The 24796-nt window shown below is 40.7% G+C and overlaps 2 long non-coding RNA genes across 2 annotated transcripts in view; one reads left to right on the top strand and one right to left on the bottom strand.

Moving 5' to 3' along the window:
* The first annotated feature begins 3192 nt into the window (after positions 1 to 3192).
* Positions 3193 to 24796, top strand: part of LOC141764317 (uncharacterized) — a 96809-nt gene continuing 75205 nt past the window's right edge. The window contains exons 1-2 of the long non-coding RNA XR_012593250.1: positions 3193 to 3469; positions 4687 to 4782. This is a non-coding gene — a long non-coding RNA (uncharacterized LOC141764317). The remainder of the gene's footprint in view (positions 3470 to 4686; positions 4783 to 24796) is intronic.
* LOC141777142 (uncharacterized) lies at positions 18639 to 23572 on the bottom strand. Its single transcript, XR_012595856.1, has 3 exons — positions 23302 to 23572; positions 19533 to 19651; positions 18639 to 19302 (listed from the first exon to the last, which is right to left on the bottom strand). It is a non-coding gene; the product is annotated as an uncharacterized LOC141777142 (long non-coding RNA).

Raw genomic sequence — 24796 nt, 5'->3', positions numbered from 1 at the left:
AACATATGCACATACGTTGAAGACACTGGCAATGTGAGATAATCTGGAGTTTCTTTCTTTCAGGAAGAGGCGAAACATTCCAGCTGAAATCCGTTTAAGGCTCTCTGCTTGGCATACTGATAAACATACTGTACAGAAAGTGCACAAACACACCAATCACCTCCAACAAACTGGCTCCCACATGCAAACACGGATGAGGCACAGCCAAGTCCAGTGCACTTGTTGTACTAGCACACAAAGGCCGGCTTCCTCATCACTCCAAGGTTTCAATTACAAACACTTACATTCAACACACACAAATGAGGCCACGCATGGCGAGGTGGCAGCCGCACTATTGGTTTTTCAGAGGTGCTCCTGAGCTGCAGAAGGGAGGGGCTGTAATGCAAAGAGACAGATTCGGGTCACTCAACTCATTGCTGGGATGAATATAGAAGGAGAAGGCGAGAAGATGCTGCATGTTGGAGAGATAGAAGAATGTGTGGGATGAAGGCGAAGGACGATGAGAAGGCAGAAGCGTCCTGCAGGAAGATGAAATGAATATGGGATGCTCTTATAGGAGAAGAGAGAGAATGCAGAAACAGGAAGACGACGAAGGGGAGCGGCATGATGGATGAAGAAGAAGCGAGTAACAGAAATGAAGTGTCAATAAAGTGAATGGATGAGAAAGGGGGGGAGACAAAAGATGAACATGAGGGCGCTTTGCATGCAGAGAGGAAGACTGTGGAATTAAAGGAAAGGAGGAGGGAGGGGAGCATGAGAAGGAGAGATGAGGAAATAGTGGGAGAAGGTGTTAGAGAGGGCGGGCGGTGCCAGAGAAAGGAGTAATGGAGGGAGATGGTAATTGACATGAAGGGAAAGTGACAAGCGAAAAGATGAGTATGTAGGGAGGAGGAGAGAAAGAGAGAATTACTATTGAATGAGGAATGTGGGGGAGAAAAAAGACTTTGGAAGACGATGCAGACAAGAGGGAGAGAACAAGCTGTCATACAGGCTGACATTCGATATTCCCGAGTATCTTGAATCATTGAACAAAATGGCCTGTGTAATAACAAGGGATTGTACTCCGCTTGCACATAATTCATGTTGCTGTCACATTTAGAGGAGCAGCCACACCCATTTAAAGTTCAGTTTTTGTGCTTCAGTTTGAGACATTTTTATGTTACAATAAAGTTGATGTGACGATCTCTCCGAGATGCCCCTCAAATATGCAGTTTATCTTTAGTGGTTGTTTTTGAAGGGCTAGAGATGTTTGCAAACGAACGAAACTTGGCACAAGCATTAAAAGTGGTAAAATATGTTATCTGATATGGTTCTTGTGCTTTAGTGTGGCACGGTGGCTCGATAGCGCCCCCTAAAACTATTCAACGAAGCAGCCCTCACGGTATGTTTCACCTAGATCTACAAAATTTGGTAAGCACATGTATCACACGTAGACTTTTAAAAGAGTCTCTTGGGGCCATGCTCTAAACCCAACAGGAAGTCGGCCATTTTTAATTTTTTGTGATTTTTTTGCATTTTTTTCGCCATTTCCAGGCTTTGTACTTTAACAAACTCCTCCTACAGATTTAACTCCATTTACTTCAGATTTGATCAGTGCAATCTGAAGACCTTTGCGATGAAAAATAATTAACAGTTTGAGCTTTCGTGAAACGGCGTTGCAGTGGCGTGTCGGAGAATTACATGATTCGCCATTAAACATCAAGCTTCTGTATTTCAACTGTACTTGGTCAAATCTGCCCCAAACTTGACCTACTTCAGAGCAGTACAGGCCTGAGGACATCTACATGACAATATTAACTCATAGTCATAACGCCCCCTACTGGTAACAGGAAGTCAGCGTTACGACAAACATCATTAGATTTACATGAAATTTACATTGTGTGGTCTACACTTGATATAGAGCAACATAATGTGCGTTTGGTGTGTGTTCTCTAGTGCCACATGGTGGAAACAGGAAGTGGTACACATTTCCAATGACATGCACTCCACGCAGTAATAACGTCTGATGGTATATGTCCACAGGGGCATTTTTTTATCGCGAGGGATCGCCTCGCTTCCAAGCATCAGACGCTTGATGGGCTGCCACTACACACAAGGCATCAGTTACCTGATTTCGCTCGTGGGCTGCTGCTCCCAACTTTCAAACTGGAAACAATATGGCGGCTCGTTTGGAAACTTTCTTCTCTTATTTCACGAAAATAGTTCATCGAAATGTGTTTCTGAAATCATTTGAGGCGAGAAATAAGCCATGCAGTTGCTGAATCAGTCTTTATTTTGGATCGACAACGCTGGGTTTAAAAGTTTCCAGAGGCGGCAAGTTGTGGCGGGCGCCCGTGATTTGCAAATTTGCACCAGATTGTATTGCACCGCTGCTTACATAGACAATGAATGGGAAGTGTGGAAAAGACGGAGCCTGTGGACACGTACTGTACCTTCACTCGTGCGCACAGAATCCAATGATCGCGGAAATGCACGGTCGCGCCAACCAGCGTCCCGCCAGTACCCCCCGATGTGCGGGAAGGTGCGAGGGCCCGTTCATCGCTGCTTGCAGCTTTAGTCTTTACTTGAGTTTTGATCTTTAGTATTCTTTTAGTTTAGACGACTTTTCAAAAGATTCACAGAGTTGGTGCACAGACGAGGCTGCACATTATTAGCTCCTCAAGTGCCTTTCCTTCCCTCTGCTCTTTTGTCTTCTGAGATGCGAGCGAGCAGAGACGATGTGCAGAGGAAACAATACAGGCCAAAGTCTCTCTCTCTGTTGCACTCACTCCCACACACTGAATATTTAAGTCAGAGAGCTTTTATGAGGATACCGCAGGTGTGCCACGCAGGGGGTCTTTGTTCAGTGGGGGGTGCATAGCAAGGCAGGTGGGCAGGAAACTCAAACACACTTTCCCATCCCAGCTAGACCAGAGTATGACTTAATAATAAGTCCCGCAGCTTGTGATCAGAGCAAAGACCTCCGATACGCACGGCGATGAGCTAACTCCTGGTGAGTTTGTGTGAGGGACGTGTTTTACAGAACAGCTCAAATGGGCAGAAGGTCACTGCTCCTTACTGATAAAACAAATGGAAAGGGATGTTTGAAATACTGGAAGCTGTGTTCATTTTGGCACCTGATTTTGTTTTATGTCTCTCGTCTCTATGACTAAAGACGTTTCAGTCTGGGTTTTGTTTCAGTGAAATTCTCACACGGTGCTCATTTCTCTCTTCTCTGCAATAATACAACAGACTGTCCTCAGAAAATACAGATGTCATTCCAAACAGGCTGTTTGAACAGAGACACTCACTTACTCTCATTCCTGCTCATTTTTTATTGCAGCTATCTGTGCTCTCTATACTGCAGAGCAGAAACTGGGTCCAGTTTTAAACTTGCTGTAATTGGAACCATTAACTTCACGATGATAACGCGGAGAAATAGGTTATTTTTTATTTGCGTTACTGAAAGGAAATGGTGTGAAGGCAGCAGGTAAGCTGACAACAAGTGATGTTAATAAATGATGACTGATTGCTGGTTATAACTAATAACCTGTTTAGCTAACAGGTCAATGCTGTTGAGATAGCAATTAGCAATGACTTTGACTTACCACTCAGCTGGTCTGTTGCTAGGTAACTAACAGTAAAGAGTTAGCTAGCTAGCTAGTTCAGTGGTTACTAAACTCTTCCATGCCAAGGCTCCTCAAATAGCATTACGTTATGGCTGGGGTCCCCCTTTGGCAAGATGTTAAAAACCCATTGATAATATTATGGCAAATATTAGAAAAATAACTAAATAAAATAAAATAAAATAAAACATGGCATAGCAAATAGTATATATTAATAAACTATATGTATTAAATATTATTATTAATACTACTATTTCTACTACTAATGATAATAATTCTATTTATATATATATATATATATATATATACTGTATATATAAATGAAAAAATATATATATAATCTATTTATTTTTTTAATTATTATTTTTAATTTTTTGTATTATTTTTTTTGTATTTTTCCCTCATCTCTCTAATTTGCTGATATACTGTATATATATATGTATATATATATACATATATATATATGTATATATGTATATATATATGTATATATATGTATATATATATATACATATATATATGTATATATGTATATATATATGTATATATATGTATATATATGTATATATACATATGTATATATATGTATGTATATATATGTATATGTATACATATATACATATATATACATATATATATGTATATATATGTATATGTATACATATATACATATATGTATATGTATACATATATACATATATATATATATACATATATATATATATATATGTATATATATATATATGTATATATATATATATGTATATATATACATATATGTGTATATATACACATATATATATATATATACATATATATATGTATATATGTATGTATATATATATATACATATATATATGTATATATATATGTATATATATATATATATATATGTATATATATACATATATATGTATATATGTATATATATATATATATACATATATATATGTATATATATATATTATTGTAAATTTTTTTATTATTATTCTTTTGCATTTTTCCCTCATCTTCTCTTCAATTTGCTGATTGACCAGCGGTGATTTCTGGAGACTGCAGCTCAAAACTTTTTGAATTTCAGGAGCTCAGTGGGACCAGAGAGGCTGAGAAGTTGAACCTAGAGCAGATTGAGGAGGACTTCGCAGTGCTTAAGACTCACACGATGGTATTCAGACAGGTGAGTACAACAACACACTACTGAACTCATGTTGTATGCATAGGCTGCAAAAGTGCCATCTATAGATGAAATTATAACCGTCAGTGTCTAGGCGTGCACAAGCGTACTTTGACGCAATTGTTTTTACACTCGCTCCCTGCTTGTACATCCCGACTCCCATAGCAGCTCCTCTTCTCTGCTCCTGTGGCAGCGTGACTCTCCTCACATCTCTCACATGTCTCTCGTGTGTGATATACAGAGATAGATACATTCAACAACCAACAATTTAAAGTAATTCCATTCAGCACTGATCCAGTACTTTACAATACATTCTGGATGCTATATTTGATTTAAATACTTGTGTACTATTTGGTAAATACTTTTTTAGATTTTCACAGCGGTTGCAGTTAGAAATTCTTAACCGGCAAGCAAACAAGTTATGTGAGAAACAAAGATGTACCTTAAAAATGATCTTGACTTTGAAGGACAAAGTTTTATTTAATCTTGTAAACTGAAAACCAGCCACACAGCCTCGAGATGATTACAGTGAAGTACTACCTGCATGGTATGATATACTGTGATTCAGCACTAGCAGGTGTATTAATCCTTCACTCTCTACCTATACGTACACAGTCATAGATCAGACAGAGTGCAAAGGCTTCAGCCATTGATTGTGACTGCGCAGAGCTGTTGGTAATTCTTTTTTCATTGCTGGATCTACCACCGGCTGCAGGTGAAGACAGAAAACAAAATCGGGCAGATACTGACTCAAATAGCTGGATCCTTTAAGTTTGATTTTATGGTCATATACTATATACACTATATACTGGAATTTGAATTCCTGTCAATTTTGAAGATCTTTTTACCAAGTTGTTGGTGTACAATTTATTTTAATAACAATTCACTAAATGTATTTATTTGTTAGAATTTGTTTTACAAAGTTGGGAAAGTAATTTTTAGGTCGAGCCTGATGTCGCCTTACACATAAAAGAATGATCCCAGTCACTTCCACACAGTGAGGCATACAGCTCATTAATTAAACACTGGTATCGGATCGGTACTCGGTATCGGATGATATCCGAAGCCCCTGGGTATCGGCACTGATATCGCCATCAGTATCGGGACTGAAAAAGTCGGATTGGTCTGATCCCTACTTGAAACAGTTGAAATGCTGTATCTGTAAATTTCACTTTAAATAGACTAAATTCTATTAATTTACATCACGTCAGCACAGGTATATACAAACTTGTACAAGTATATGCATAAAAATACACAATCTCATATACACACACATAAAGACCCTCGTATAGAGTAGCAAGTTCACAACCAATCTTCAGGTCTTTCAACGTAAAGAGAAGCATAACAAAGAAACCTGGAATTAATATGACAACAGCTCCTCTCCTGAAGAATCTCATTAATTTTAGTTGAAAAGGAAACTTTAAAAAGTTGAAAAGTCATCTTTCTTTGTCCAAAACCTTTATTTAGGCTGACGGTGCTTAATTTTTACACGACCTCTCCCGTCGCTGAATGGCACCGAGGCAGCTTTTGATCGCGACACAGGTGAACTCCCGATGAAGTGTTGTTTTAATAGAAATTATTTTTCTATTTAAGTCCGTGACATCTGCCTCCACGCAGCGTGTTTTTCCTGTGACAAGCAGACACACACACACCAACACACACACATTTCACAGACACATACCCCTGCACTTCCTCCTTTGTGTGTGTGTGTGTTCCTGTCTGTTTGGATGAAGGTGTGACCTCTGGCTTCTTCGACAGAGAGGAGGGAGAATTAGAGGAAAAGAGAGGGAGCGAGGGATGGAGAGACAGATAGAGGGCTTGATGAATAGAGCGGTGTGGAAGAAAGTGTCTCGGCAAAAGAGAAGAGGAATGAGGTCATTATCTCTGTCCTCACCTGTGGCCTCCAGTCCACACACACAAACACACACACACAGTCCACATTTCATCAGCAACGGCAACAACTCTTCCCCCCAGTCCACCGTTTTTCTTTCTTTCTCTTTCCGAGACTCTACTTTGTCCTAACTCTTCTTACTCGTATGCGGATTTCTTCTTCTCCTCGTAAGTCATGCATAATTTCTGAGTTTCTAAACTCCCTCCTGCCTGATCCATCTCTCTTTTTTCCTCCCACATGTGGAATCCAACTATCACATTCATCACAGTGATTTCTCTGCTCCTCACATCACTATTACAATCGCTCGCGCCAATTCCCCTCCCTGCCCTATTACTGTTCAATTTCTGTGCCTCCCACCCTGCCCCCCCCCCCGCCCTCTTTACAGCACAGCAGGCTGTAATCACATCCACTGGACCATGATCACCCCTCTCCTCCTCTTCCTCTTCTTCCTCCTCTTTGTCTTCTTTCCACACACACCCCCTCTTCCTCCCTCACTTTCGCGAGGCGGGTCACGCCTCTTGAGGCAGCGGAGCAGAGAAATTGCCTGTTATCGAGGGTCGATTTTTCATGCGCTTGTAAATTGCTTTGTATTGACACTCTGTCAGAGCGGGGTCGTCACACCGGCCCGGGCCACTCGCCTCCCCGCGGTCGCGCCGCTGATCTCGGGGAGCTTCCACCGGGATTGAGGGGGTCAGGAGGGGTGCCGCCTGGTGTGTGTGTGTGTGTGTGTGTGTGTGTGTTGGGGTGCTGGCTGTAATCTTTCTGAGTGCATATTGAGTGTGTGTTGGAGTGTGCACCTAGCATTCATGATTTCTCTTGGGATGGGACGAGGCGTTCATTCTGGGTCGGTGAGGAGACCTCGGGGTGGAAATTATAATACTAACGGATGGTCGCTGCCTCGTCCATGTGCTGATAATGGTTCCGATGGTGCATTTATCTTTTAAGTTTGTTGCCAACTAAGCTTCTGCAAGTGGTTGTAAGATAAAATATTCAAATATATCTCATGAATACAGTATGATTTATGTCTTTTTTCACTTCTGTACGAGTTCATCAACTTGGATATTGTTGTTGCTGGTTAAAAATGTTTGGCTCCACTACCTTTTCTGTCAATGACTTTGGCAGCGGTCCTAATGTCTTTTCCTAACCACTTTTCCTTGACCCTCGATGGAAAACGTTATGATGTCAAGGAAAGATGTGAAGGAAAATTCCAAGGAAAAGACAAGCGTGGTGTTAAGAGAATCTGACTGCACTTACGCTAGGCTCCGTAATTATGATGCGACGGTGGCAGATGTTATGACGCAGGACTGCCGTGGTGAAACCACAATGTTCCAAAGGTGGACTACAAAAGGCGTTGCTTCCCCCCGTGCGTTGTTAAATAGCTCTTTCAGTGACAGGCGCCTTCACCCACGTTGTGAGATACCGCAGGTCCTTCTGCTACTGTAACACTCCACATCAACATATAATAAAGGATGATCTTACCTAATGTGGACAACCGGTGAAAAATATCACTTCATTACCAAGGCTGGAATTGAAATTCAAAAAGGAATATATGATAAATATTGATTTAATTGTTTGAGTTATGGAGAAGGGTGTGTAGGCTGTACTTCTTCCCACTCCTTTTCGGACATGATTTATTTATTATGTTGATTAATTGTTTATTGACAGTTTGCTATACGTTTACTTTTCATTTTATTCGTTATTCTTTTTTGGGTTTTTACTTAGATATTTGTTACATGTTCGAAATAAATAAATAAATAAAAACAAAGGAAACTAAATGATTGTCACGGTCCACTCATACTTAATCAACATGAATCCCAATTAGTATATGACTGTATGAAAATACATATAATCGGCATAACGGCAGAATGGTGCGTCGCTTTAAATGTTGCGGACGCAAGGAATTGTGGGATGTCATTATCTCCTTTCCTTTCGTAAAGGATGCCCCGGGTGTATCCTACGCTAAAGGAGATAATCAAGGAAGCATTGAAGCACCCTTCCTTAGCATTTAGAGAATCCAAACAGCTCTTATCATGGCTTCTACTTCCGGGTCATTTCACTCGGTTAGGAACCTTCCTCGGCAAAAAATACTTTTTGACCGCAGCCTTTGACTCCCAGTTCTCTGTTTTGACTCTGTGGTGACCTCTTTCAGAACTGAAAAGAAGTTACATCAGTCACAAGACTTGCACTCGCTTGATCTGTTTCTAAATGAGTTGATCACGGTGTTACTAAAAAGCCTTTTTCACAACGAACAGAGTTCACAAGACGTACATCAGCAGTACCTGCTGCTTCAAGATCCTTTGTCTTTATTGCATCACTTTCACCTCTCCGTGTTTTTCTGTGTTGGCGTAAAGTTCTTCCCAAACACTTTCTCACCCATCTTATGTCTTAAGTCTCTCACCTCTCCCTTGTCATTCACGTCGTCTTCCCTTTCATCCTTCGCACCTCTTTCTCTAAGTTTTCTACTCGTTTGTTGTCACACAAACTCCTGAACCGCAACGCTGACATTTAACACGTTGCCTCTGACTGTTTCAAAACATGCTGTGAATTTTGGCTGCTAATAAGGGAACTAATGTATGTATTTTTACTTTGAGTTACCTTTCGTGTTTTCGGCGGTATTCTTGTTTGTGAGCGAGCTCTTTGGTCGCTTTCCACAATAAGGCTCGATATAGAATCAAAAAAGAGCGAGCTATGAATAAAACGCCGTCTCTGTGCACAGCGGCTCTGCACACAGGTAGAAGCTGAGCAGAGATGACTTAAAGGAATATTCCACTCAATCTATCTTTTAAGCAGGCGCAGCTCTAGACTGCTTTGAATGGGGGGGATGGTGGGGGGACAGTAAGAGATGTTGGACTAGTGTTAATATGTGTGTTCTTTAGCACTGAACAATAATCAAGTGCAGGGCTTTCCACAAGGATACGGAGTAGCCAGCCAGTGGGAAAAAGTAGTCGAAAAATGTGTTGGCCTCTGGCGCTAATGCCACTATTCCATCATAAAACACTGATCTTAATTATTGTGAATATAATATTCACAGGTTTTTTTGGGCATTTTGAGATTAATTTACAAGCCTACATGTGACAAATATCTGGTGATAGGACAACCAGCAGTATTAATGTCAGTACTTGTACGTGGGAGGCATAAAAACAGACACTAATTATTGCATATTTTAACGAGTTTGCCTACCTGATTGTAAATGTCATGAATTATAGTAAACTAGAATTAGGCTTCTTGGGGATTTTTCGCCCACACAGTCTGCAAATAGCTATTAACATTTAAAACCACTCCTATTCTTGAATTATCAGAACTTTTGTAATTGGAATCATTAATTTATTACTTTTTATTTATTTATTGTCACCTTCACTTTCCCTTTTCTTCTCTGTCGATATACTTCACAGCTGTGGGCAGTAAGCAGATTTAAGAATGAACATTACTCAATGACAGGATAGTGAAAAATGTAAACCATGGATAAAATGTATGATGTGGGGAAACATATATACTTGATCATATGCTGTATATTACTGCAGGAAGTTCCATTACATCATATTTTATAACTATGAATTTTATAACTATTTTAAACATGATTTGGGGCATCTGACATTAGTTTGTATAATTGGTCAAGGCAAAAAATACAAAGGCGTTCTTGGACATTTTAAACTATAAAATGGCAGTGTGAGGCTGAGGCATAGCCGACATATTCCTCATTACTTTGACAACATTGCCTGTTTTAGTGCGTGTTTTTGTGTGTGTGTGTGTGTATGTGTGTGTGTGTGTGTGTGTGTGTGTGTGTGTGTGTGTGTGTGTGTGTGTGTGTGTGTGTGTGTGTGTGTGTGTGTGTGTGTGTGTGTGTGTGTGTGTGTGTGTGTGTGTGTGTGTGTGTGTGTGTGTGTGTGTGGCGTATATGGAAAATGCAGTGTTTGTAGTGGACTTTTTTAATGCTTACTGCACGATCGTCAAGTTGCTGCAATTCTGTTTGACATCAATTCTTTTGCTAATATTCGTCAAACACTGCATCTCTCCGCTCTCTATCAGCAGGACACAACCTCTCAACTGAACGCGCACACACATTCATATAGAGCATGTGGGGGCGGGACTGATGTTTCTCTATAATCATGCTCTCGTTGTTTTGAAGCAGAGGATAGTGGTTGTAAAATGTATTATAATAAATTAGCCAGCTGGACGCTTATGGAAAGCTGATCAGAAAAGTGATGCTGCTCTCTCACTGCGTCTCTGTGTTTTATAGGGCCAAACCAACCAATCGGATATTAGTAAAACATATTAATTAGATGTGGCATTTTTATGATTGAATCGATGATGGCAACATAAAATACTTTTAATTTTCTAACTTTGGGGTGAAGGGAGGATAGTTGGCGTTGGTGGGGCATTGCCCTCTTGTGCCCATGCTTTGAACCAGCCTCGCTTTTAAATATGAAATACTCCCTACCTGTAGGCTTAAAGTGTCCAGCTTTCTCCTTTGCAAAGGATGGCAGCTGCAGTCGGTCTGGATTCACCGCAGGTGCAAAGGGTTACAATGGCGACCCAGAGTCACGGCAGAAATAAATGTTCTAACAATAGTTTCTCAAGTTCGTTTTTAAAGAATTGTGACCAAGATATGTACTGAGAGGGACATTTCATAGTTGAAAACAACTTGTCAGTGCTCTCTGGTGGATAAACTATGTAATGGTGTCAATGTTATGACCTCAGACACACCTTTGGCATCTCTATACTGCAATCTTATACAACTTATTGGCCAGTTTATATGCTAATACTGGTGCATTGTATCTGCTATAAGCTAAAGTACACCTGCAGCATAAATGAGCAGCTGAGGGATCCACCCTCTACTGTTGATCCTCACTACGTAACTGTAACATTACATATGCTACTTAACTATGCAATGAGGAGGTTATAGTGTGACACAAAAGCATTGTAGTTTGCTGTATTGCGGGCAGTAGTGCCTACAGTATATGATGTCATCACTTAACAGACAAGTTGACCCACCAAGTCTGACCATCTCCTGCTGTGTTATTGTGGCAGAAATGAGGACAGAACATCAGAAGGTTGGATGTGAAATAGAGTTATTCCTTCAGATTGAAGTGAACCAAAGGGATCAGGTCTTGGTTGAGTGGGTGGCAGCAGACATATATTCGTGTTTCTCTGCAGCCATTGGCTTCAATGCGGTGCCATCTCCCTGGCAAGCTGTGCCGATGTCTGTGTTTGACACCCACTCTCTTGGTAGGGTGGCACAATCTAGACTGCACTGGCACAGATCTCACGCCAAGCTCTTTCCCTGGGAAAAGATGGTTAAAACACACACAAAGAGGCGAAAAGTGGAAAGAAGGTGCCGAGGAGAGATACAGAACCATGAAAAGAATGAAAGAAAAGGATGAAGGGACTGGAGGACATATAGAGCCTGGACAGGAAGGAGAAAGAAAGGCAATGTGAGGAATCCAGCAGTGGTGTTGAAAAGGGAAAAAAAGACAGAGTGAGTCCAGATGCGGTGTGAAAACGGGAAAGAGGAAAAGGCAGAGACAGATAAATTGGTAGAGAGGAATGAGGAATGCCTGAGAGACTTTCTTTCTTCCTTCTGTTCCCTCCGATGTAGAGCCAAGCCAGCCCTCCTGGCAGACGTCTCCTCCTCCACCCCGTCCGCCCCACCTGCTTCCCCTCCCTTTATCCTCCTCCTCTGTCCTGTATGGCACACAGCTGCTCATCCACTCCCCGTGCATTAGGACTCATCTGCCACGAGTGTGTCCTGAAAGAACCCTTCAATCTGCAACTTGTCTCAAAGTGAATTAGAACTGCACCGGGCAAGACACTCTGTCACATGAAAATGCACCCCGTTTATTAATCTAACTCATAAATTAGGGCTGTAGCGGACGTCCTGTAGTCCTGGGGAAGGGGGGTGCTGAGGGGAATGCAGCCCCACCTTCTGGCACATTGAGAGACACAGTGGAAATATCATTTTACCTTTTTAAATAATCTCTGATAAATAGTTTTACAAACTTCAAGTGCTTGTGGATGCATTATTCTTTTGTGTTCAAGTATGAAAAACTTGGTAAACCTGGTAAGGAAACATATATTTGGGTCATCTACGGCAATTCTGTGACAGTGGAGAGTGGAGGCTCGTTTCTCAGTGGATTTGTCATCTATGAAACATTAAAACAGCATCATTAATGAATTCCTCGACCCAAAGAGTCCCAGAAACCATGTACTGTTCAGCATCATAGGCCAAACCATTGAAAAGATCATTTCCAACATGGCTGATGATAGCCAATTTGGATTTGGAGCTCCTACAAAGTTAGCCCGCATTTTTATGATGGGCATGGGGGCTAAATTTGTTTTTTAAACTTCATAGATGAGAAATCCACTGAGAAATGCTGTTGATGACCCAACTATATGTGGTTTCCTACTGTAGTATCCTGCCGAGTTGCTGAACATAACTGGCCATAGCAAATTAATGGTGCATATTTCTTCACTTTAAACAACCCAACTAAAAAAGGGCTGGACATATAGCCAGTTGTCCAGTAGTAGTAGGAGGGGATGTCAGCGGTTACACTCACCGGCGCGATTGCTCCTCTCTTATTGTTTCATACATAGCTTGTTGTGATATGCTACTGCAGTACATTTAAGAAAAACTCACTGGATTTAACATTATAGACATGATAGACACTGACTATCTGTGGAACAATTTAGCCACAAATTTGCAGACTGACTGTACACGGTCCAGATTTTTACTCGGTTTGGACCAATTCTTGATCTTTTCAGTTTTGCAGTTTTGAGTCAGCAGCAGCTGAGCTGGTTGTAGGTTTGAATATCCTCCATCAAGGATTTGATGCAAGTTTCAAATTTAACTACACAAAGTGTACATCTGTCAGTAGTGTTTATTCTAAACATGATTACGCGCATGCACGTTAGCTGTCGGATGGAAATACTGAAAATAGGTTACCATGTGCACGTCTGTAAATCAACCTACAATAGCCTGCATAACTGCATTAATCTCATACATGCTTGTGCCAATTCCGTCGCCATTTTTCTGTCAATATTTATCATAAATGTGGCTAGGTAGCTATATGTATGTAGGCCAATGACGTCCCCTTTCTTAATCCCACCTATCTCCTGTTGGTCGGCTATTTCTTCAGCCGGGGGAAACAGCCGTCAATGGACACAACACCCAACTCACTTATAACAATAAGCTAAAATACGTAGATTTGCAAGTGACAAATCGGACGATAATTATCTGTGGGTTCGTCGCTAGTCACCAGTTTCACTTTACATTGTTAATGTAAAAATATTGATTAGAGTAGCTTTCATTATTTTGAAATTGCATAAAAAAACAATAAATCTTTAATCTTTTTTTAATAATTTAAGAAACCAAACATTTGTTTTTATGTATCTACATCTATTGAATGTTGCTGCCAGTTATATCTGAGTGTTCTCAATGTAATTATTTTCAAATTTTCAGCTTATATCTTGCCTGTACTCAGATCCAGGTTCCAAGTGACGAACGGAAACTTCAACAGCAGAATACTTTCCCAACATTAGAGTCTGAGTGTTCGGTCTGTAGAGGGCTGCTCTCACTAACAGCTAAACATGCTGCCATGGGGATTTTTGCATAGCCAGCCTTATCAGACACTAAAATAGAGGGAATTTATTTCTGAGAGTTTAACAACACCATATTACATCATTCTTGAGTAATGAAGATATTCGAACTTTTGAGAAATTCAAACTGTTATCTCTCGCTGCCACTCGGGACTACACAATTAGGCGTGTTGAGTGTTTAAATGTATAAAAGTCACATGTTGTTTCTGTAATTCCAGAGATAAGGAACATTTTGTTACTGTGAGTTAGAAAAACGATGTCTGTTTTAGATTCTATTACCCGTGGGAAAACAAAAACATCTATCTCAAAAACTGGCAAAATACTTAACGGTGTACAAGAGTGTGTTTTTGTAATAACATGGGTCATTCTGCTGTTTGGGGCCACTGAGAGTAGAAGCTGCTGCCAGAAATGTAAAGTAGAACGTGGATGTTTCCTCTATAAGACGTGAATGCCATTTGTAAATGCAGTTTGCTCTGATTTGTTGAAAGAAACACAGTAGACACGATTGGAGAATTGAAAGTTCTACTTTAAAATGTCAAAGACATCGTCAGCAATAGACCACAAGCTCCATTTCCTGCGTGTGTGAGAGCAAAAGAAAAAGGAGGTTGTTGAAAGTCTGTAAGCGATGTCATTATTCACTCTCCACAGCAGAGTGTGCACTGTTCTGCAGCTTCCCATTACTTGTCAGTGTTATATAATACAAGAGTTAAATCTTTTAACAGATAGACGTGAGTTAAGAGACGAAACACAGAGTGGAGGTCGTATAAGGACCGAGATGAAAGGGAGACCTGAAACCGGGAAGGTTAAGAGCTTTAGTGCCACATACTGGACACTGGAAAAGAAAACATGGAAATGAATATTCTTACTTTTAATATGATGTTTTTATTAATCATAGAAGTACATGCTGTTGTCCCACTGTAGGCCTGGATTATGGTGCTACAGCTGTGATTGAAGAAAGAGAGATTGAAAAAATTTATAAGTATTGGCAGTATAGGCAAGTTATTTCCCTGGCCTTTCCTCACAGACATGTGTTCATGTTTTATTTGCGCCTCCCATGCACAATGACCAACATTTTAAACATCTGAAAACAGATCTTTAACTACCCACAGTGGATAACTTAAAAGAAAAATGTCTGTTCTTGCCTACATCAAACATTCAGCATGTAGACAGCCTTTTTTTCAATCTTGCTTAAAGTGCTATGAAGTACATTTATTTAGCTTTTTTCTAAAAGTGTTATTAAAGGACCAGTGTGTAACATTTAGGGGGATCTATTGGCAGAAATAGAATATAATATGAATAAGTGTGTTTTCTTTAGTGTATTATCACCTGAAAATTAGAATCGCTGTGTTTTCATTACCTTAGAATGAACCGTTTATATCTACATAGGGAGCGGGTCCTCTTCACGGAGCCGTCATGTTTGTACAGTAGCCCAGAACGGACAAACCAAACACTCTGTTAACTTTTCCTGCTTGGGCCAGAGTCGATAATGTTACTCTGTCTGGAGTTAACCTCCGTCACTCCACTCGGCTACTTGATATTCCCAGAGCTAAACTAACTCTTGTCTTCTGCTCTGCTAGCTCACTTGTTCGCTCACACACATTCACCACTGTTCTCTCTCTCTCGCTTCACCACTCACTTCCCAGGTACTGTACACACACACACACTGGCTCTGCTATTCTCCAAATTACCTACATTACTCTTACAACAACTGGCTCTAGATGGGGCCATTTACTTCTCCGACACGCTTAGCATACGGGAGACTGCAACCTCACTGCTAGATGCTACCAGATGTCACACACTGTACTTTTAATGCAAACACAAAATTTCAGTTGGAGGTTGTGCCCACAGAAATGACTGCGCTGCAAATTAAACCCGGGATCTTCTTGCTGAGAGGCGAGAGAGCTAATAACTGAGCCACCTGATGTTGATTAACAGGATAAATCCATGTTATATGCACACAGTACTGTAGTCATAATCTTACTTTGATTATGAGAATGCTTTGATAAAGTTGTTAACATGCATAACAAAGGAGGCTTTGATGATATGCACAATTTCATGCATGGATGAACATGCACAAAGGCGGCAGATATAGTAACAAGGCGAGCTCTGTTGGGGAAGATGCACCTTGTGAAACTTATGACGAGCCGGTTTATCAGCTCGGAGCACCCCACCAGGAGCAGCATGAGAGCCTCTGCTAGTCTTTGAGGTTGTCCATCACCTGACGGAGCCAGGTTCATTATCCTGTTCCCACAAATATGCCGAGGTGTCCTTCAGTCAGATACTTGACCTCATCCTGTTCTGTGGGTTTCAAACGTCCTGGCTGGCTATGTGTCCCAACCAGAGGAAAGAGAAAATGTTTAAATATATTCAATCAAAACAGGTGAACTTCCAAAAATGTTACAATCGTGCGCCATTGCTATCTGCATATTGTGATCTGCATAGTAATTTATTGCTCCAGAATAGATTTAAGGCCTAAAGTAAAATATTAAATATGTATTTATACTGATTATTTCAGAGATTAATTGTAGCAGCATTGTAAAAATCAATAAAAATAATGAATGTGGCAGGAGAAATCTACAGAATGTACCCCGTGGGAATTCCTATTATACAATTGCCATCCTTCTCACCTTCCTATCCCTTAAAAATATAATGCAAATTCTCATTTAGCACCGTAAAATAGCTAACAAATGGGGAGAAATCCATAATTCATGGGATGATCCACCAACAGGCCTTCTGATTGCTGTGAAAATTTGATTGAATTTAACCTATAAATCATACATAATTGTCGTGCATGTGTTGTGTTGACCTTTATTCCACCTTTTTCATTCATCAGCTCTACCACGATTTCACCGGTATTAGTTGTAATTATTGCAGATCAGTTGGATACTTTTTGCAGAAGTACCCAGAACTAATCATGATATGTCAAAAAAAATACTAAAAATAATCTTTAAATGTTAAGTGCCCAACGTTTTCTTTTGGTAGGTAAACATATGCAGTTTGTAAGCATTCCTGTTGCAGCCAATAGTCTGCAGATAGCAGGTGGTTGAACATTTTGCCTTGATATTACCAGTTTTTGCCTTTTATGAATACTGGACACAGTTGCAGGCTCTCTAAATAATGCTGGGACTTTTTGTGTTTGCAGTTCCCGCAGGGACTGATTTATCTGCAGCGGTATTGTAGCTGCATGGAGCATCAATCCAATACAACCACACAAGCGTATATTTAGGCTGGCTGATAAATTGTTCACAAGTCACCAAAATTTCCACTTTGTTTTTTAAAGGGGATATAGCATGAAAAACTAAATTTTTCAGTGCACATACAATTGGGTATGTGGAGTGCATACCAACCCACAAACTGTGAAATAAGACAACCCAGTCAGTTTTTTGTGGGCTGTCTAGATCAGAAAACATGTGATTCAACAAGCCATTCAGATTTGGCTCCCCTTCCTATGTCACATGCAGGCTCATTAGAATATACCACAGATTGAGAGGTACCTTTGCAAAGGTGCACCATATTTTTCTCGCAAGCCAATCAGAGCAGACTGAGCTTTTTCAGGAGGGGGGCACTGATTTCAGTCAAATGCGCATAAAAATTTGGGAATGGAAACACGTCTATTGAGGCAGTCTTTTTTTTCTCTCTGCCCCTGTTTGCAGAGTCACACATTGAAATTCAAAGGTTGAGTTAATTTCATTAGCCGAAGGCTAATTAACCGTGTTGTTATCAATCAAATACATCTAGAATTCTCATCATACAACAAGCTTTTATTTTTGTCTGACCTAACGAACTGCCCATCGACCGTTTTGTTTTTAATTCAAGACAGCAATAACTTCTAACTTTGCAGCCTACTGCTGCCTGTGAGAAACACTCTCTTTAGGTTGTTTCAGGTGAGCGCTCTGACATCACAATTTAGAAAATGAATGTGTCCGTGTTTGGGTCTCAAAGTGTCGAAAGATTGTGCTTTGGTCAAGCATTGCAGTTAATCAGATATACTGATGAGCAGAGAGTCACAGGTTCATCACATATTTATCTCCGCCAGGAGGTATTGAGATCGGTTATCTGTGTGCATGTGTGCATCTCTGTACTATATTAGTACTCTCTGTCTCTGTGTCTGACCACGGCTATCTTGCATTCTGCTGCACCAAACTGCATCATATTTTGGGGGCTCATTTATGGCTGCATGTTCAATAACCTCTCGCGGTTGCAATGACTTACACTTTCTCAAAACACCTTTTTATTGCTTGCTTGATACTGCCATTGATTGACTGCTGATTCCTCACTCACTACTCTTAACCGGCTCCCGGCCGGTAGGGGTAGCAGGTGAACAATAACATCGTGAAAAACACGTCTGATATACTTGCAGGTTAGCAAATTGTGGTTTGTATTCATTCAATCAAGCATTACAGCAGTGGCTGTTGCAGACACACCTGGTGGAGAATGTAGGAAGGACATCACATACAAACTTAGTAATGTAGCTACTGCAAGTTGCAGAGTTTGCATCCTGCAACCCTATCTAGACCACTAAACGTTAATTCTAAGAAAACCAGACTGAACTGAGGTCAAAGGAAAATTCCTCCCATTCCTCTTTTGAAAATACAAGTCATTTAAAAAAATGAGCCATTGTTTGATTTGAAGCCTATTGTCAAATACAAATCTTCCTTTACCAATGGAAATGTCAATATTACATATAAACTCAAAACTGATTTGTCTGTTTGTCCTCTTGATACAATATCATCTCCATGTCAGATCACCCAGCCAATGAACTTCTTGAAACTTGAGGTGGATACACACACACACACACACACACACACACACACACACACACACACACACACACACACACACACACACACAAACACACACAGGTCCCTAATGCTTTATTTATTTATATTTTCATTGCTTATGGATGCGGAAAGAGGGGTGCAGAGGGAGCGAGAGAGGTGGCGGGGAACCATGTTTTTGAACAGGTTGGCGATGATCACAGAGTCTGGGGGGCCAGTGTTAATGACTTATTCATGGACCCTTCTGGCCCCTCACGGCCCCTGGGAATACACCAAACAGATGCAAGAGGGAAAGAGAGAAGGACGGGGAGGAGGGAAGACGTAGGGAGGAGTGATGTGGCACAGAGGAGAGAAACAATGCGTTAGGACAGCGGTGGAGGGATAAGCTTTGCATAAAAAGGACAAACACAAAAGCCAGATGAAAGAGGGGGAACCGGGGTGTGGAAGGGGACAGACGGAGGGAGTCCTCACACTGGTGACCACGTCCTTACCTTGGTATCAGTCCTGGGACACAGTGAAGGCAGCCAGAGGTGCTGCAGGAGGACTAGCTGGCTGGCTGAGCAGGTGACAGACTGTAGGTCTGGATCAGCATGCTCATTTCCATCTACATCTGCATCCAAGAGAGGAAGAGAAGGGAAGGGGGGGATTGTTGCAGACTTTTATGAGCCAGTAAGATGTAGTCCCTATTGTCTCTGTTGATGTATTGAGTTCATATACAGTCCATGGAGAACTCTGCACTTCCTCCTGAATGTAAAGTGTACGGAAGAATGCTGCCTGAGAAGTAAATGGAAAGCCATACCATCGTGTACAAAAATAGCTTCCAATAATCCGAATGACATGACAGGACAATTAGCAGCGAAAGTGCTATCTAATGACAGTGAACTAAATTGCAGTTTATGGAGTGCATAGCTATATGCAGATGTTCTACTTCAAAGATGAGCGCTGACAATTAATGTGTCTGATCAACACCGTCTTGCCATCGCCTCATTAAAACATGACCCTAAAATAGTTCCAGAGTCTCGGTAGCTCTTTCATACAGGAAATGGAAGCATTTGAAATATTGATCAAAACTACTTTTGATTCGTATTTTTTTTTCATCCCCTTGTCTCAGCCTAATAAAGAGACAACTTCATTATCAAAAACATAGATGAGATTTTCGAGGCCCAGTTGATTTCTCAACTCTCCACAGAATCCGAGACCTTGTGATGTTACTGCACTTTTTGTTCAAACGCTTGTTTACAAGCCTCCGATTTCCACAATACCTCGGGTTGTTTATCCAAGCCATCAGAAATCTCTGTCTTAATCACAGTTGTGTTCAAAGGTAAGATAAGGGCTCGGCAAATCCGTCTTAACCCACCAGCGACACACTTCACAGTGATTTACAATTGTGTTGCTCATGAAAAAGAAAGTCGCAGCCTTGTCTTGATGGAGTGGCAGATATCCACAAAGAATTGTGGGTCTTTGTTTTTCACTGAAACATCAGACCTCAACATTTTTTTGAAGCGTGTGGCAAAATTTAGAACGCCTGAGATCTTTTTTGAGCGCTACAAGATGAAATCAGATGAAATGTTATTGACTGGCTTTGGCTTGAAACTTGCCCCGTTATCTGCATAATTTAGGATGATGTTGCCCCAGTTTTACAAACTATTTTTGACCTAGAGTTGAATCTGATTTCATTGCTTGTGGCAGGGTGCTCCCTCTTTTGGACAGGTTCTGAATCATCGCTGCTGTTTCCCCTTTCCTTCCTCCTTCATTGTTTTTTTTATTTCTATCCCGTAGGTTTGAGTGAGACACATCTACTGACTTCTAAATTACTGTAAATTGTGTTGTAAGTGTGTTCAGAGTCACACATGCACACACACATTGCTCCCAGAACACTACTATATATGATATCATTATAAAATATGAAATAAAGCTTTTTCGTAGACACTGAATAAGAGGTGAAATCACTCTCTACCCACAATCCTCTTCACCTCTCCATCACTGCAGCAACTTTGATGCAAATCCTTAAAAGGGCAGAACTGCCGCGTGGGTAAGCTGTGCATCGCCATGGCAATGCGGACTGGGAGAAATCCATTTTTCATAGACAGGCATTGCCGGTCGGTCTACTCGGAGTGCAATGCATGTGATATCAAGAGAAAGGAGAGCCAAGGGGGGAAAGCAAACACACTCCAACAGCCAGTAGTCTGACAGAAAGAGCTCCAAGACGAGGCTTGAAAAGGTTGTACTTTCCACTGTTTTAGGACTGTCGGTTGGCGTGTTTGGCTCACAGTATGCTGCAGTTGATAAGAGGAGGAAAGTTTGTGTGGGTACTTCTCACATATATGGAGAATACATGAATGTGCACGCACTGATGCAGACTATTGCTCTTAACGTGATCCCAAATCTGTTCGTCTAGCTCCATACTTACAGCGTGACATACTTACAGACATGAGAGTAGTATCGATCTTCTCATCTAACTCTTGGCAAGAGAGCGAATAAGCATGTTTCCCTAAATGTCAAAGTAGTCTATTTGTATCTGTAGTCAGATGCAAACAAGTAGGTATAGGGCATAATCTGGAGGCAGGAAGCAATGCTTGTTTTACTGTATTAAATAGTTACCATACACTTTACTGAATTATTTAACAGTTTTTAGTAGAACCTCTCTCCTTACACTCTCATGACCACTTAGGTGTTTTTTTTCTGGGAATTAAGGCAAACATTAAATTGTTTTGCTTAATGTTCAAATTATTTAATTTAACTAGTGAATTGGAGTTTGTGTTGGGGTTGTAATTATCAGTCCCAATGCAGGCACTTCTGCCGCCCTAGGTGAAAAACAATTACGCCGCCCCTCTATTTGCAACAGGGACGGACTGGGACTGAAAATCATCTCGGGACTTTGAGACGGGGAGGCCTTTCATGGAGGGCGCGAGCTGAACAATTTTGGGCGGTAATTTTAACACCAATACAGTTTTTATGGTATAAAGAGAATTTGATGATGCTGAATACCTCCGAGGCCCGTTATAGTGGATGACACCTCCTCCGTTTGTATAAGCACGTCGCCACTGCACTGAATCAAAACAACTATAGTCGCAGTTCACGATCTAAATGACAATGAGATTTCAACAAAAACAAGGATCAGTCCAAATTGGGAGGTGCCGCTCGTATCCCCCCCTCAATATTGAAAGTATTAGATTGGCCCAGTCTGACAGACAGCGCTCCGCTCTGTGCTGTCAGCCTGCAGTTACTGCTATTGGTTACTTTTTATTATTATATTATTATTGTTATTTTGCTCATGATGAATAGTTGGCCCGTGTAGTGAAAAGCGCTTTGAGTGGTCGGAAGACTAGAAAAGCGCTATATAAATGCAAGTCCATTTACCATTTACCATTCACAAGGTGCCTAGTTCACCGATATGGAAGTGTCGACCCTTGTCATTATCAATAAGAACAACACTTCATCAGTTTTCACTTTTTTTAGATTCGTCATTAACTTTAAAACACTTACAGAATATAAATGCAAGTGATTACTCATTGGAAAGGCTGGGGCGAAGTTGTCAGGACAGCTCTCTAAACTCTGGAAATAAAGTTGAAACCATTGTTGAGTATATTTCTAATGTATAGTTTATATCTGACCCAGCATTTTAAATTGCATTAATAAAGTTGGGGAACTTGCAAGAGACAGATTATAAAAAAGGAATAGTTAAAATCAGTGAAGCAGACAAACCCCGACTGTTAGTCCCTCGTATGAGTCAAGCTTCAAAAACGCTGGATCCTACAATTCCCATAATGCAACTCAATAGCATTTTTCATTAGGCCTTCCCTGCCTGTTAAAGGCCTTCATCTTCAAAGCTTCATACCCCCAGTATATCACTGGCTGGTATTCCCAATGACAAGTAAACTGGCCTTTTTATGTGTGTATCAGAGGAGTGCCCCTTTATAGTCGATAAATAATTTATATACATTTTACAAGCGTTATGAGATAATTCTGTTGAGGAGTGTAGAATTAAAAAGTTTGTCCTTGCCGTGAAAAAGAAGAACAAAAACATAACAAAAATATATAGTAATTCATACAGCATCTGTTCATGGTTATTACTTGTTCAGATCCAAATAATATATCTATCTATTTACATCCATACTACAAACACACCCTTTCAACAGCCTTCCACATGTTCACAAACACTACATTTGCCCCAAAATACACACACACACCTCATGTACACTCGCACACTACTGTAGCTGTTAACACCTGCTTATATACACATTAGTTTTGCATGGGTACCTGTGCAATGACTATAATCCATCATGGGCTGTGCCACCCTGGTATCACGGCGGAGCTACAACACAAGCCTGCCGATGTTGGGCGCGCTGCCAGGGCCGGAGGAGGCAGAGACGATCCACACGATCTCCCCCCACTGCTTAACAAACGCTGCCGCCTCCCCGCTCTCTTACGCACAATCAAACACACACACAGGCAGATGCAAATCACATGCACGCTTGATTACGGTCGCACGCATATATACACACACAAACACTTTCTCTATACGCACATGGGCATGCATTCACACATAAACTCATCCCCGAGACATGCAAGCTGACAATCACAGATGTGTCTTTATTATTCGTTGTTAGTTTGCCCTGTAACAATGCTGGGTCACTTTGTGCTATAAATTAGGCAAGATAACTATTTAGAACTCCGTTAGCTGTCAAACAGCATCATTTTTCAGGCAACTTGAGATGTCAAAAGCTCTTAAGACATATTTTAAATTTGTAATGGAGCAGATGGTAAAGCTATTTTTCTCCTATGTAGTTTTTGTTCATATTCCAACCCGATATCACGCCAAAGCGTGTAATAGACCCGCCTGTCCACCAGAGGATAGCGTGACAGTGTCACGTTTTGCCTCGTCGAGGTTTTAAAGGGGAACTACGCCCATTTTCAAAATTCATACATGTTATTCCTATGGTCTAAGACAGTCCAAAAAATATAAACAAACATGAACAACTCTCTCCCAAATCCCAAAACTAGGGTGCTAAAGTCAAACTTGTGATGTCATAGGGTAAGAAGCTGCTACAAAGATGATGCATTGGGAGAGATGTTTTAGATGACACTGAGACCCAGAGGATATATGGGTACATTTTCTATTTCAACTGAGAAAACTACAATAGAATAAAGCTCATTTGGGCATTAAAAAGAAAACAAACATCCAGGCTTTATCTATGACATCACAAGTTTGAGACGTACTTCTCTGGTTTCTGGCTTTGAGAGAGAATATCTCATGTTCACAAATATTGATTGTGCTTTCCTAGGCCATGGGGAAAAAAAATAGGAATTCTTAATTTAGGTGGTGTTCCCCTTTTAATATTACACACGTCTATGAAGGTGCAGTACCAGCAGGGGGCAACAAAAACCCTCACTTAGGTTTAGGCAACAAAACCACTTAGTTAGGTTTAGGAAAAACATCACAGTTGGGCTTAAAATAAGTCTGTAAACTAAGTAAAATATGTACGGAAACAAGGCTACATTGGTAGGAAAACACGTCACAAACGCCACTAACGTAACTTACAAAACAAAACACTGGTCCCGAACACAGGTCTCCTGGTTGAAAGTCCTGTCACACTTTTGCTCACTTTTTATTCTACGTCACTAGCTCTGAGTGTAGCATATTTACGTGGATGCATTTACATTGCAGTCAGTACAGACTAAATGGCATGGCATGGCAAAAGCAAGACTGGCATTCTTATTACACGTTTTTGCATTATCGTGTCATTCACACGCC

This window comes from Sebastes fasciatus, chromosome 1 (assembly GCF_043250625.1).
Source record: "Sebastes fasciatus isolate fSebFas1 chromosome 1, fSebFas1.pri, whole genome shotgun sequence".
Taxonomy (NCBI): domain Eukaryota; kingdom Metazoa; phylum Chordata; class Actinopteri; order Perciformes; family Sebastidae; genus Sebastes; species Sebastes fasciatus.
Note: the sequence above shows the minus strand (reverse complement) of the source record. Positions and strands in the feature narration are given on the sequence as shown.